The sequence below is a fragment of the Eulemur rufifrons genome, chromosome 5 (genome assembly GCF_041146395.1).
Source record: "Eulemur rufifrons isolate Redbay chromosome 5, OSU_ERuf_1, whole genome shotgun sequence".
NCBI lineage: Eukaryota > Metazoa > Chordata > Mammalia > Primates > Lemuridae > Eulemur > Eulemur rufifrons.
Genome location: NC_090987.1, coordinates 13,805,413 through 13,821,126, shown reverse-complemented (window position 1 = coordinate 13,821,126; position 15,714 = coordinate 13,805,413). Strand labels below are relative to the sequence as shown.

Genomic DNA, 15,714 nt, shown 5'->3' with positions numbered 1-15,714 from the left:
CACGTTGGTGCCATCTCCGTGCCACCCCTCAGGCTCCAATTACGTTCAACCACCCAGCCTCTGTACCTTCTTCCTGGATGCTCCGACTTGCTGGGGGGACCTGCAGGGTCTCGCTGGGGGTGCTGTCAGCTTGTGGCACCATCTTCCATCAGACGTCAGCACTGCGGGACATGCCTCGACTTGGCCCAGCCCCGCTCTCTCCTGCACTCTGGTTGTTCCAGACGTTGATGTTCTTGGCTTATTCTCTAAGCCCTTCGTGCTCAGCCTATGACCTTGTCTTCTACTTCTTTGGAAAACAAAACAAAATAATAAAGCAGCCCTCAGTTGGGGAAATACTGTAAACTCCCTTTCCCTCTCCGCTTTTCCTTCCTGTCTACAGCAGCGCGTGTCCCTCCTCCTCCCATGTTGCCTTAGGAGTGGCTTCCCTCCTCCTCTCCAAGGCCTCCGAAGCCATTGCTGTGCATCGGGCCCTGTCCTTTTAAACCAGTGGTCCCTCAGCTGGGGCAGTTTTGTCTCCCAGGAGACACTTGGCAGCATCTGGAGATATTTTGGTTGTCACGCCTGGGGAGAGCTGCTACCTAGTGGGTACAGGCCAGGGGTGCTGCTGAACATCCTACAGGGCACAGGACGGCCCCCACAACCAAGAGTCACCCCACATGTCAGTAGTACTGAGGTTAAGAAAGCCTGTTTTATTTCAGACATACTCTCAGACTCTGGCCACCTTTCATTGGTTATCTGATTTCTGTGTCCTTGTCTCTTTTCTCTGTAACCTGAAGGGTGGCAGTTTGCATTTTGGGATACTTGGGAGATTAGAACAGTTCCAGGCTCCCCCCAGTCAATAGTGTATCGGGGGACAGGTGGTAACCACTGGATTAGGGCCGGGTGTTGGGGATGAGGCCACGCTAGCGTCCATTCCTAGGTCATGTTGCTGCTGGGGTTGGGCCCTAATTTTCTTCTCTAGACAAAGGGAATTGAACTTCTAACATCCCCTCCAATGATAATGCTTCTTAATTTAGTGCTAAGATTGTCTAGTTTCAGTTGCATTTTAATGCGAGTTTGGCAGAAGCTGATTCCTGTGGGTTAGGGAGAATGACGTAGGTGACGGGGAAGTGGATGTAAACTCCTTGTTCAATACGTTTGACTAGAGTGGAGGTGGCAGAATTGCAGTTGGGAAGGTCAGGTGTAGCCTCCCCTCCCGCCCCCAAGAGGTGTTTCTCTGCAGCTTTTGAGGCAGAGCCTCGCTGGACACGGAGGGAGTAGTGAGTGTACTCGAGTGAAGTGTCTGGGTGTGGGAGAAGGGTTATTAATCAGACATTGGAACTGTCTCCATTTGTTAATATTCTTGGAAAGAGACAATCATTTGATTAGTGTACTAGTTTGCTAGGGCCAAGAAAGTAGCCCAGTTTGGGTGGCTCAAATACTGCAAATTTGTTTTCTCACAGTTCTGGACGCTGGAAGCCAGAGATCAAAGTGTTGAAAGGTTTTTGTCTGAGGTCTCGCTCCTCATCCTCTCTCTGTCTTCCTCTGCACCTGTCTGTGTCCACACTTCCCTTTTATGAGGACACAGTCATATTAGGACCTGCCTTAATGACCTCATTTTAACTTAATTACCTCTATAAAGACCTGTGTCCAAATACAGCCACTTTCTGATGTATTGAAGACTTCATCATACAAATTTTGAGTGAATACAATTCAGCCCATCACAGTCAGGGAACAGTTGGGTAGTACAGGTGCTTTTTATTTTTAAGGGAACAAATTGTTAAATAATTTACTCAATTTGTTTAGGGGTCTTTTCTTACAGTATATTGTTTTTTGTTTTTTAACCTTCCAGCCAGCATGTAAATCTGAAACGTTGCGTCTTAAATTTTATAATTTTAGATATAATCAAAGAAGATGAAATACCTATTCTTAAATTCAATCTGTTTAGCACTTGTGTGCCCTTTACCTGCTAAATCCTGAAAACTCGAGGTGTTTCCCTTGTTTTGAGAATTGGACAGAAAAGGGTCGGCACCGCCAGCCTGTCCGGTAGGGTGGGTGTTTCCAGTTGTAACGTGGTGCCCACTGGCTCCACGTGGCCGTCAGCAATCCTCCCACCCTCAAGGGGTGGTTGGCTCCCCGGGTGAACCGTTTGTTTTTGTGCTCCTCTGGGAATCCCAGCCCTTGAGCGCTGGGGGGAACTTGAAAGTCTAGTTCACGTGGTTTCTCAGCTGACATGCCAGGAACGCTTCACTGAGTGAGCATGCCACCAAATTGACTGAAGGTAGAAAGTTAGCTTTTCGCTACAACTGGGGACACTTCCTATTCGAGCCACATCTGCTGGGGTTGGGGGTAGGTGGTTTCCTGGCTTAGAGAGGAGGGTGCGACTTCTTCAAGCCAAAGGAAGGAGGGGTAGCCTCATGGCAGTCACAGCCAGGGAGAGAGCACAGAGTTGACTTGCACTTGGGAGTTCAGCAGAGTGAGGGTGGTCAGGTTGCCAAACTACCCCCCAAACGAGGACACGGTGCTGCACTTCCTAGGGGTGAGCTCTGCTGGCTGCCTGCAGTGCCCTTGACAGCTGGGATTTTGAAAACTGGGGTTGCACACCAGGACTGTGGATTTACAGAGCGGGGCTGTCTCTCATCTGACACTGAACCCTCCCCTGTCGATTTGGTTTTGGGTTATGGTTTGTGTCATAGTTATTTCTGTCCCTGCCTCCTCCCCACCCCAAGACCGTAAGCTCTTTGAGGGCCACAAGGCCTTCAGCGCAGGAACCGCATCAAAGCCCAGTTAGCTGGTAAAGGGTGAAGGCTGACTTCTGTCTGCAATGCCACAAAACTCTGGTGCAGCTTTAAATAAGCAAAACAGCCCAGCCAAACCCAGAGTCATTCACAAAACCTTGTGACCTCTGCTTATTGCCCAACCTGTGCGATAAGCCCACTGAGGGATGTCATTTGGAGAAAGAGGCTCCCGGAACAACTGCAGGTAACTTTGAGATAAGGCAGGGTGTGATGATGTAAGCTAATTGCGAAGCTGGGTGGAGTTACCTAATCCTTACGATAGGGGTGGAGCTTGACTCTTGCTAGCTGTCATTGAAGTGAATCATCAGTATAAGTAGCAAGCTCTGTGCATTCCTTCTCAGTTGTGTTAAAACTCGCTGGTGTTCCCGGAGTAGCCACAGAGGTGTGTGCAGATACTGTTTTGAAACAGGGAAGGAAGACGCCGAGGCCAGGGAGCCCCAGGGTCACCGAGGTAGATTTCCAGCGGGACAGTTGCCTTGTCTTTCGTGAGGCTTGAGGAAAATTATAGGTAAGAACAAAGACTCCTCTGTATGTTCGTTATGTGAATGCATAACATCTACTCTTGGCACAGAGTTTGATTTTGGTGTAATACTGTTTTTATCTCAGCATTATTCTAGCACATATGAAGATTTTCCATTATAAATGCTCTTTGATGTTCAGAGTTAGCTATAGTTGGTCAATTTTTGCTCTCCTTATTGTATAAAAAGGATGGTAGGCAAAGAATGAAACTGGAAAAGAATTGTGATGTGAATTCTGATTCCCTATTCTTTGCTGCTTATCTCCGTCTGGGTTATTTGGAAAAATGTGCAATTTTTATTTCAAAATGAAAGTAATAACATGGATACTTTTTGTTTTCTTTTTGAAAATAATGGAGACCACTTAAGTTCTGTGAATATTCTCTGATTTAGAAATCTTGGGTTTGGGAGGAAACAATTGTGTTTTTCTTCTTGTTCTGTTTTGGGTCTCGATTCTCTGAGTATTTCTGACTTCAAAGCCTCCCTGGAGAAGAGGGGGATACCAGCTGTATTTGGTTTGAAACGAAATACCATCTTAGGTCATGAAATGGTTTGCTGGGAGAATTTGAATTTTTGGTTAGTAGCAACATATGATTATGCTAAATGCACTTTGTTGTTGTTTTTGAAGAGAACAAAAATCAGAGCCCAGAACATACCCAGCTAAGTTTTTCCTTTAGGTTTCACTACCTTTTTCCCACCCATACTACTCATACATGTGAATTTACTGTGTGATTAACACGTGATTTTTCTGTTTCTTTACTGTCTCATTTGATGGTGAGTCATAAACTGTTAGTTAACTAGTTAATGTATATTCATATGTTGCCAAAGCTTGAAATGAATTTGAGCATGGGCCACACCTTCACATTAATGAGCCAGGTAACTTTCAATAAAGTATCCTTAATGTCCTTAAATGCTAATTAAGATGTCTGGAATTCTAAGAGGATAAAAATATATCCACAATGTGAAATATCAAGGCCTACAGTCCAATCTGAGTATTCTTTAGTGGAATACTTTGTTTCTCATTGAAAAGTATATTGTCTACATGCATTTGAATGGGATCCTGCCAGTCAAACTACAAAAGCAAGCAAATAACTATATAAGCGGGAATCTAAAGTACCTACGTGGTACCCCCAGGCTGGTGCGTTTATTAGCAATGAACAGGAAGAGAAAGAGTGGCCACGATGCTGCGTGGTGGGCTTTTTAAATTTTTATTTTAAACATCTGTGCAGGGGACAAGGTGAACTTTATTTAATTACTTTGGGAATCTGAGTAAAATGACATTGAAGTCAAGAAGTGAGGAATAAACAAATGCTTTTTATTTAACTGGACAAAAGAAAAGAAATGGGAATCATTATCAGTTAAAGATGTGAGGGCTTTCTTGAGATTTTTCATTGCTGTTATTTTCATGAAAATTTGCCTTTTTAACTTAAAGGTAGTTTTGGACTGTGATATTACAACCAAACGTTGATTTAAAACATGTTCAGGATGTTCTCTCGTCACTGTGGAATATAATAAAAAGATATAAAATGAAGGCAGCAAGGGAGTTACATGAATTCCATGACTTGCGTACAGAAGTTTTATTCTAAAAGGTTTGGCGGATGTGGTAATGGTGGGAGGCCTGTGTCTTTGGTATCCTAGAGGCAAGTGATAGAACAGAAAGCTTTTGTGGTTATGACGGTTCTGTTGGGATGGGAGGGTTGTTTCGGTTTTTTAATATTTCATTCCAGGCAGTGTTTGTTTTGTCAGTCTGTTAGGGCTTTACCAAATCAGTTATCGGGTGAAGCCATTTACATACCATGTCTTTCACCTTGGCGGAAATCTTTTCCTCTGTGTGCTTTGAGTTGGTGTAAGCGTCCTTATGGGCGAGGGCTTCCCTTTCTACAGGGGGGCTGAGAGCCAGTGCTCACCTTGGATCCCAGCAGTTTCCGAGGCCATTCGCCCTCAGGGTGCTGGCAGAAGCACATGTCCTCAGTTGTTTTCAGAATCTGTCTGGACTGTGTTCCCAGTGGCTCCGAATTCCACCGAGGGTCACTCGGCACACCCTCGCCTACAGTAAATATTTGTGCTACCTCCGTGCCCGGCCTGGTTTTCTCAGTTCCCAGGAGCACAGGTGGGCAGGGGGGTGTGGGCAGCAGCTCCCAGGTGCCATCCACAGGTGCCACGGAGAGCACCTGGGCACCGCCTGCAGACAGCCACTGCCCACCTGTGCCCCTTCTATGCTACACGTTCAGACCAGGTGGAAACACAGGTACCAGAGAGTCAAGTGGAGTCAATGAGGCTTCGTATTACAGACCTCCATGGAGAAGCGCGGCTGTCCGTGATGGGAGCTGTCTGGCTCACTCCACTGTTACTCATTCGGCCTGCTGCGGGCGAGAGGATCACATGTAATTATAAACAGCCTCCTCTGACTAAGGCCGGTGACTGGAAACCCTGTCACGTTATCAGAGGGCATTTGGTCACAGATTCTTGGGCAGAGGCCGTTTAGAGTCCGGGGGTGTGATCTTTGGGAGCCTTTGCCAGTGCAGGGATTTTGAATCTTTCAGTTCAATTCACAGGGTCGAGGAGTTTATGTTGGCCAAGATCTGCCACGCTAAGCTGACAGACGTAAGACCCGAAGGAAGTCTCCAGCTTCATTGCAGGCAATGGCATGGCAGGCCTTGAGGCATTTGAATATGTGGCACTTCCCTCTTGCCTGTTTTGCTGAGGTTTTCAGGGGCCTGATTGTATCTGAGGTTAATCAGTGAGTGATTTATCGGAAAGAGATTTATTCTCTTTGGACACTGTCGTATGTGGTATTATATTTGTGTGACTATTCATTTTAATTCATTAAAAAGGTTAAGTCACTTGCCTTGTTCATTACTTGAAAGCAATTTGTCTTGTTATTCTGAGTTACCAAATAATTTGTTTTTAAAAATCTACCCAAGATAGTACTTCACAAATATTTATTAAGTATCTTTTGTGATAGACGCTGAAGGGGACTTGTTTTTCCCTTTCACTTGTCAGTTTTTGTTGAGTTAAATTTTTCTTTAAGGCCGATTTGATTTTTTTCCTCTCTTATTCTTGTTTTCATTTGATTTATTTATTTTTAATGTATCCTTTAACAGCCTTGAAACATTGGGCAGAGTGAGGATAGTGATCAAAGACAAGTAATTGATTTGTAAGATTAATCAGACTGGGAAAATGTTCCTTAATTTTGTTAAGCTGGTTTTAAAAAATTAATTTTCTTTTTAATTCTTTGTTTATTGATGGGAGGCCACTTACCCCAGGCAGAATGGTTTTCCTTGTGTGTGTGCCAGGGGAACTCTCTGTCTCTGGGAAAAACAAAGAATGCAACAGCTAGAAAGATTATGAAAGCTGGAGGGTGTGAGTGTCAAGAGGGGGAGTGGGGGGAAGAGAATGAGAAGACAAGACACAGTCAGGGCCTTGTCACCTGCGTGGAACTGCAAATCCCTGGAGATGATGAATTTATCTCCTTGTAGGGAGATTGCCATTAAAATTCGATTTTGAGCATGACACAGGACTGAAAGCTTTGATGACAAAGCCAGCATCTCAGTTTAGCAATAACCAGTTTAGGGAATAAAAAACATTCTAAACTCCACAGTGAGATTCAGCAGAGCAGTGTGGGCGGGACACCCTGGGCAGGGATCAGCCCAGCCCCTTCATCTGCCTAATCCTGGGTCTTATTCTTGTCACAGTTAAATCGCCTCTTTGTTGTGCTTGTGTACATCTATATTTGGCTCTGCTGCTTTTTGGGGGGAGGGGAGAAGTATGGGCTAATTTGCAAGCTCCCAAGTGGAGAGTGCACCAGTTAGAGTCTGATGGCCTTCCAACCTTAAGGTGAAACTCGTTCATTTACTTAGCAAATATGTACTGAGCCCCTCGGGGCCACTGCTGATCTAAGTGGAGACACCAACATAAACAGGAGAGGCCAAGTGCTCAGGAGGGCCTGGGCCAGCGACCTGCACAGCCACCTGTGGCTACCTGCCTCTCTGCCTTCAAGGAGCTTCAGCCTGGTGAGGGCCCCCCATAATGACCAAGTCAACAGCTAAACTAATTAGAGATAGTGTTAGGGTCCGGGGGAAAAAAAAAAAAGAAATCAGGGTAAGAGAATAACAATTGCATGGGTGGGCAAGCTTTTGTAAGACAGCACACTTTTGTTTGCTATCATGGGCTCTAACATTTTCCACTGTGGCTGTTTTTGGTTAGCATAGAAGTTATGGATGACATGAGGTTGAGGTTAGTGGTTTAAAAAAAAAACACTAACTTTAAAAAGTGTTTTAAAACATCAGTCCCACAAAAAGCTATCAACTGTTATGCCTAGTAGGGAAAATGGTCATTGATCTTGGAGCAGAATGAAATATTTTTTCCTGGAAAAAAATATTTCCACTCATCCAAGATGGCACAAGGATCATGTCATCTAATATTGGAAGCTGGGAATGTCTGTGCCCATGGAATATCCTCGGAGTGAATTAGTTATTCTGCCCTCTGAGAGTTGTGGCGGTTTAGGTAAAGGGTTGAACTTGAGGCTGTACCACTGGCAGCCAGGGTACCCTCTGTCTCCCAGTTGCGTCGTTTGCCAAATGGAATTGCGTTAGATTAAGTGACCTCCAATAGCAAGGCTCTGATATTTCTTTTTTTTTCCCAAGTCAAGATTTATTGTAGTGCTCCATCAAACCAGGCCTGGTAGATGGATGATGTCTTTGCAACTGTAGGGTAAATACTGCAGGGGAAGGGTGAACGTGAGCACACGTGCAGAGCAACACGTTTGTGAGACTACTCGTTGCTTCCCAGGCATCTTCATTCAGCACCACTGAGAGTAACACTGTCTTTTTCTGAGTTTCTAAGTGAGCAAGAGCACGAGTTCCTGTGCTGTGCCTGGGGACAGGGGAAGGAAGCCCTTGAGACCCACTGTGGTCTAAGCCTGACCAGTGCTGACAATCACCCAGGCTCACCAGGTGCTGGCCGCTGTGCTGGAACAAACGATGTGCGTCCTCTCATCTCATGGAGACCTCACCGTTGTAGCTGAGGGAAATCATGGCACCTGATTATTTCAAGTTGCTGTTGGCAGAGCTAAAAAAATAAACCTGGGTGCGTCTCACCCTAGAGTGCGTGCCCTCAGTGGTGCTGATGCGTTACCCTAAATCAAGTACACTAAGGCAGCCATTACAGGAAAAAAGTCTGATCTTTGTCCAGTGTCCAACTGTTATATTTTAGCTAGGGTCTGCCCCTCCAGTGAGTGACATATTCCTTCACGTTGCTGCTCAAAATCACAGATTTCACAAAACCAGAAAGGTCCTCTGCAGCTAGTGCCTGCCTCCTGCACCCCCCAACATTAGTCCTCCTGGCTTTGTTTTTTGTCTCTTTAGATCTGTCATCTTCTAACACTGTGGACGCTACTAATTTATTCTGTGGTGTTTGCTACCTGCCTCCTGTAGCTAGAATGTAAACTCCGCGGAGGTAGGGAGGCCTGGTTTGTTTTCCTCCTTGCTGTTTCTCAAGTGCCTAGAATAACAGGCCTGCCAGGGAGTGGTGCTGGTTGGTGAGAATTTGTTGGAGGAGGGAACGAGAGAGGAAAGCAGCCCCCAAGCCTTAGGAGGGTCTGCGAAGGGAGTCTCTGGGTGGTCTTCCTGACTGTGTTCACAAGGAAGGACTTCATGACCCTGATTTTGGATATTTGGAGGCTGTGGTTTCCTCTGAGCTGTCAGTCCTTGGAGGCGAGTTGTCGGTAGGCCACCTGGGTCCCGTCTTTATGGATTAGTAAAATGGAATTGGCTGGGCGGCCCTCACTGCTTTGAGGTCAGTCTAATTGCCAGACATTCCTACCTGCTGTATGGCTGGACTTTGCTCCTCTTACAGAAAGATCTGTCCACAGGGGAGTAGTTTTGTGAAGCTCCTTACAGCTGTTGATTGAGGTTACGAATGTTTTACCCATTGTGGGTTTTTCCCACCTAATTGCCATTCTGATTTTCAGTGTTCAACATGCTGCAGTTACGTGTTCCGTTGTGGTTTCACTTAGCCTTAATCCCTTATTAATTGCCTCTTGTTCAAACTCCCGAGAGCAGAATATCCTTCACTTTCGACTTCTGCTCCATTGCCATTGGATTTCTTTGTTTCAGTGAGGACTTCAGAAAAACAACCAAGGGTAGGTTGATAACAGCAAGTGAGGCCGTTTTATTTTTCTCCAACGGATGCCTGTTTTAGCAGTATTGCACCTTAAAATGGTAGAGCTGGCGGCTACCCAGCTTGTGAAGTCAATTTCCTTAATGATAGACAGTGATATTTTCCAGCATCTACTTAGCACAGAGCTCAGGGTTTACCCCAGACCCTGCCCCCCATGTGCCCAACCTGCCCTGGGGCCATCACGCTGCCCTGTGAAACAGTTCTTTGTTGCAGAACTACTGTGTGACTGGGATGTGATGTACATAAGTGACCGAGACATGGCCCTGTCCACAAGGAGCTTCTAGATCAATAGTAGAAATGGACATGTAAGGAAACACTTGCCACGCTTGCCCTACGGAGAGGCTCCTGCCAACAGGAGTGGAGCTTGGGGGCTAGGAGGTCTTCTTGGGGACAATGGAGCTTGTTGTAAGGGTTAGTTGGAGACCAGGTGGGGGCAGGACATTCCTAGCAGAAGAGAAAGCACAGTGTCTTCTGAGAACTAAAAGCAAAGTCGCTGACTTGGCTAACTGTATATAAGGCACAGGGAAGATGGTATTGGAGTGGCAGGCAGGGGCCAGAGCTGGGCGTGGACGCCTCGGTAGTTCGGACCTTATGTTGTAGGTTACAGAGAATCAGTACAGAGTGGGTGGCTTAGGCAATTTGGGTTAATACTTGACTGTATTAACAAGATGTGGAAAAAAAGAGATTGGGGCTTGCAGTGAATTTTGTCCTCAAGGTGCTTAATCAATGAGGTTGAGGTGGCCAGAAAGGGGTCTCATTTGCTTGGCTGGTGCTCAAGCCCGAGACCAGACTTGGCTGTTAGTGGTTGATAGTCGAGGAGGAGGTGTGCATGGGGGCGGGTGTGAGCCCAGCAGGGACAGCTGCAGAGTGAAGAGAGGCCGAGGATGGAGCTCTCTGGAGCATCCACATATAACTTGGTATTTTTCAGGTCTGCATTCTTTGTGGCAGAGTCCACGTGCTCTTCCACACCTGTAACGCTTTGCTGAATGTGCAGTACTCAATCTCCTTAGAGCCTTGCTGCTCCCACCAGCTGTGTTGGCATCACCTGGGAGCTTGTTAAAAAAGCACATTCTTGGGGCCCACCTCACACCTACAAATCACATGCTGCGTTCTAACCACATCCCTGGTGTCACTCTGCACAGTCAGTGCCAGGAGACTCCCGCTGCTGCTGCTGCTGCTGCTGCTGCTGCAGAATATCTTTTCCAATCACATAGAACAGGGCAGCTTTTTTGTCTCCTTTTGTGGTCTTTATAGGAATTATTTACCTTTTAAAACTTGCTCAAAATTATAGACTACAGAACATATGTAAAGTGTAAATCTAATTAGCAATTAATAAGTGGTATTTGGCTAGAATACATTGTCATCTCCACATAGATAACCATGTCTTTCATTTAGATGGCATGTGTCTGGTTAGGGTTTGGGGCTCCCTTAGGGGAAGGTTCTCTGCCAGAACGTTAATTGTTGGGGTCCCACATTGCTGCTTCAGTATAGCTACAGTGTGTCGTTTCTGCAAGATGAGAAAGTCCCTGTGCATGTTCACGTGGCCTGTAGTAATCTAGCGCGCTTTTTGCTCCCTACTGACCCCGTGGGGAGAGAGCTCTTCCTGTTTGTGGGGATGCCTGCTGCACCCACAAGTGGCATATGTTCGATATAATTGCTATTACTCTTTAATAGTCTCTCATGCCATGTCAGTGGCACAGAAATTGGAGGTTAATTCCAACAAATGTTTTCTCAATCATTTGCCTATGTTGAGACCTAATGTTTACGAGTTTGTGTAGTATGTGAAGATTCAATCCAGATTGAGGCTTATACATCTTTATTTAAAAGAAGCCTTTTCAGGATTGGGGGAAAAAAATCAGCAACAGACATGAAAAATGACCCTGAGAACTTAAGCAACTGGAATAAAAATTTATAATGGTACCTAATGAGCCAGGGACCCATTTTATAATGTGAACTCTCTTTCTGGTTTATAAGCGATTATCAACAGTCTAATCAGGGTTTCTGGAGTTGACTGTTCTTATTTTCTCCCTGAGCCCTCAAACATTAATATTTCCTTCGTCCTTTGGATTTGAATATTTGAATTTTTCTCACATGATGAGTATATCAACTCCACAAGTTAAAATGTTCATGCTTTCAGTTAAAAATGACTCATGATTTTGGATTTTGGTATCAGGTGATACTGCTGAAATGAGTGAGGTGCACTGTGAAACTTTTCTTTTTTCTTTTTCTTTCCTTTTTTTTTTTTTTTTTTTAAGACGGTGTCTCACTCTGTTGCCCGGGCTAGAGTGCCGTGGCGTCAGCTTAGCTCACAGCAACCTCAAACTCCTGGGCTCAAGCAATCCTCCTGTCTCAGCCTCTCGAGTAGCTGGGACTACAGGCATGTGCCACCATGCCTGGCAAATTTTTTTCTATATATATTTTTAGCTGTCCAGATCATTTCTTTCTATTTTTTAGTACAGACGGGGTCTCCCTCTTGGTCAGGCCGATCTCAAACTCCTGACCTCGAGCAATCCTCCAGCCTCGGCCTCCCAGAGTGCTGGGATTATAGACGTGAGCCACCGCGCCTGGCCTCCTTTTTTTTTTTCTTCTTCCCTTTGCCACTTTGTTTTTGTTTGAGAATATTTGAGCTTAGAACTTAGGACTCTGGGAAATGACCCTGTGGTTCCCACATTGTGGAAAAGTGAAGAAAATGAAGCAAGTTCAGGAAAATGAGATTTATACGGAAAACAAATTCTGTATCTAGTTATTTATTGTCAGGTATGAGATAAACATGCGGAAAACTCTACATTTTGGCAACTTGGGAAAGACAATGTTTCCAAATACATAACCCTGGGAAGAAGTGAACCCATTATAATTGGGAAGAAGTCAAGGAACCAAGACATATTTATTGAGAGCCCATTTGGTGCAAGGTTCCCTGGAAATACAGACACACTTAAGACATAGACTGTGGCCGGAAGTGACTTGGAGCAGTTTCAAGAGAATTAAGATTTACATACTTGAAAAGGAACAAACAATGCAGAAAGGCACAAGATTCAGTGGCAAAAGGAGTGGTCTAAACAGACTGTAGGAATTAAGAGAATACAGAGTCTCATTACTATAGGGTGGTTTGTCCTGGGAAGATGAGGGAGGAGGAGGAGGTGCAGGCTGCCTGGAGCCCGGAAGAATCAGAGCTTTCCATAGGGGTAAGAGGAGAAAGCGTAGAGAATCCCTGGTGAGTGCGGAGGCACCAGGGCTGGGTGGGCTGCTGATGGGAAGATATCAGATTGGTCTGTTTGGAGAACCAAACAGATGTGGCTGTTACTGACAAGTGGTTTAAATTGGATTCTCCACTCACTGCCTAACAGAAATTCTAAAGCACAGGGCAAAAGTGAAAGAAGGACTCGTGTTCTGTTGTTACACAGAAGTCTGACCTCCACAGTTATTAGGGGAAAGGTGCATTTTGTTCTTTGCAAATTCTCTTCATCTGTCTTGTTTACCTTTACCCCATGATTATTTAACACATTTTTACTCAGGGTCACAGGCAGAGGGAGAAACATATATCCATAAAACAGAGTCATCTGGTGGAATATACTCTTTTTTTTTTTTTTTTTTTTGAGACAGAGTCTCACTCTGTTGCTCAGGCTAGAGTGAGTGCCATGGCGTCAGCCTAGCTCACAGCAACCTCAAACTCCTGGGCTCAAGGGATCCTCCTGTCTCAGCCTCCCGAGTAGCTGGGACTACAGGCATGCGCCACCATGCCCGGCTAATTTTTTTTTTTTCTATATATATTTTTAGCTGTCCATATAATTTCTTTCTATTTTTAGTAGAGGTGGGGTCTCGCTCTTGCTCAGGCTGGTCTCGAACTCCTGAGCTCAAATGATCCACCCACCTCGGCCTCCCAGAGTGCTAGAATTACAGGCGTGAGCCACCGCGCCCGGCCTGGAATATACTCTTGATGTTCAAGCAGACACCCTTAGGAGTGGGGTGCATAGGAGCAGCACCCTACTCAGGAGAACAGAGCCTGCCCTAGGTTTTCATTGAAGGTCCTTCGATATCCATTCTCACCTAAGACAGTAACTTAAGGGAGGATTTGTAAAAACCAGAAGGCCCTCAGATTTCTTTCAGATTAACCTTGCCAAGACCACCAAGATCCAAATGCACATCGTTTTTGGATGAGTCAGACATAAGGAAGAATCTCCAGTGTGTGCCCAGCTTTCGAGTTGCAGTAACGGACTCCGATGTTCACACCGGTGGGCTGGCCAGCCAGGATTGCTAAAGCTTCATTTCTTTTATGAACTTCCTTTCTTCTTGAGAATATATAGGCCCAGGGGTTCCGCATGTGAGTGCCTGCCACATATTTATCTGTGTAACTGGGGAAAATATGCGTCCCCTGGCACCTGTGTCCTCTCCAGCATTGGGGTTTGGGGCGTTCTCTCACAGTGTAGCCCTCTTTACTGATCATGGTTTGTTCTTTCTGTGATAATACTGTGAAGCACAGTTGTTTTCCTCTTGATTTTAAAATTCCATTTTAAGAAGTCTTGTGTTAGGGATATGGTGTAGTACTCAGAATAACAGAAAGTTCAAGTGTCTGGTGGTTTGTTTGCATGTTTGATAGACTTGAAGATAAAACTTCAAAAGATTTATTTTGCAAAATACTTTACTGAAGAGTTGAGGGGGTACTTTTGTCTCCCTGAGGAATCCCAGGATTTCACAGGCAGTCTCGTGTTTTTGATAGCAGGCCGAATGTGGTTGGCGGGGTGGCGTTACGAGTACACAAGTTTTAAGTGTTGTTTTGCAACTTAGTGCAAGTGCACGATCCCTTACCTGTCATTCCAAAGTGCAGAAAGCCCTGGAAACTGAAAACATCTTTGTAGGTTTGTAGGAAACTCGTTTGAGAGCAAAACCGCACGTGAACAGACCCTCGAGTGATTCTGGGCTATACGCGTAACACTTAATGCAGCCCTTTGTGCCTCTTGTCACACAGATGCTAACGTTTGACTGTGGGCCCTGCTGGGGGTGCTGTGTAATGATTGTAATAATCACCGAGTCATCCTTCTAAAATGAGGAAAAAGTCGCAATTCTGGAGCACATGTGGCCTCAGGGGTTTCTGATAAAGGCTGGCCTCAATGGGGTGTTAGTTTGCTAGGGTTGCCATAACCAAGCACCATGAACTGGGAGGCTAACAACAGACATTTATTGGCTCATGGTTCTCCAGGACAGAAATCTGACATCAAGGTGTTGGCAGGGCCCTGGGAAAAGTCCTTTCTCGCCTCTTCAAGCTCCTGGTGTTGGCGCAATGCTTGGTGCCCTGGGCCTGCTGCCGCGTCGCTCCAGCCATGCGGCTGTCTTCTCCCTGGGTCTTCATGGCCACTTCCCTCCGCACCTGTTGGTTCTGTGTCCAAATTTCCCCTTTGCGTAAGATCACCAGTCATACTGAAGCAGGGCCCAACCTCGTGACCTCGATTTAACTTGATCACCTCCGTGAAGACCCTCTCTCCAAATCAGGTCACATTCTGAAGTACTAGGGGTTGAGACTTCAATGTATCTTTTTTTGGGAACTCAGTTCCCTGTCCCACAAGACAGGGAATGGTTCAAGACAGGTTGCTCCATTTTTGTGTGTGTTCAGGCCAAAGCCAAGTCCAAGACCTTTGCCTCCTGGCTTGCCTGGTGCCCCTGGGAATGTGTGTAAGCAGCTCCCTGAATGGGCGTCACCTTTGGAAGATGCCACATCTCCTGGTAGCCCCATGTGAGGGAGGAATCCCTCCCCTTGGAGAATCTTGTCTGTGAGAAGAAGGGCAGGTCCTGCAGTGAGAACTGAACTGGGTGTAGAGTAAGTTCCTGAGTACCTCTGGCACCATTGTCTCTCCCACCCACCCCTGAGAATTCTAGAATGTTCCCAAGTATGTTGAAGTTTTATACAGAAAGTACTTAGGACGGTGCTTGGCTTGTAGTAAACACTTGGGTGGTGAGGTTGACACTTACACATGGGACATGCTTACCAGTGTACATAACCGTGGACCGGTAAACTCTGTTCCCGTGTGCTGGGTAAACGGACCCTGTGAAGCCACTCTCGGCGGCATGGCGCTGGCAACAGGTTGTGTGTTGTTCACCAGCTTGAGTGGTGTCCCCCGCAGCTAGACCTTGGTCCTGAGCACCAGGCGCACAGGTGCTCAGCAGGGCCCCTCCCTGGGGTGCTGAAGGGATGCCGTGTGCCTCCGTGTGCGCATCTTTAGTGCTAGTATCCCGGGAGTGATAGTGGGAGT

The 15,714-nt window shown here is 45.9% G+C and overlaps 1 protein-coding gene across 4 annotated transcripts in view; it reads left to right on the top strand.

Moving 5' to 3' along the window:
* The window catches only part of NEDD4L (NEDD4 like E3 ubiquitin protein ligase), a 220,275-nt gene that overhangs the window by 51,199 nt on the left and 153,362 nt on the right, over positions 1-15,714 (top strand). Inside the window, exon 1 of one of the 4 annotated variants that reach the window (XM_069468358.1) lies at positions 3,244-3,285. The exons of the other annotated variants lie outside the window; for them this stretch is intronic. The gene's annotated coding sequence lies outside the window, so the exon portion shown is untranslated. Of the gene's footprint in view, positions 1-3,243; positions 3,286-15,714 lie in introns of those variants that run through there. 4 annotated transcript variants of the gene reach the window in all.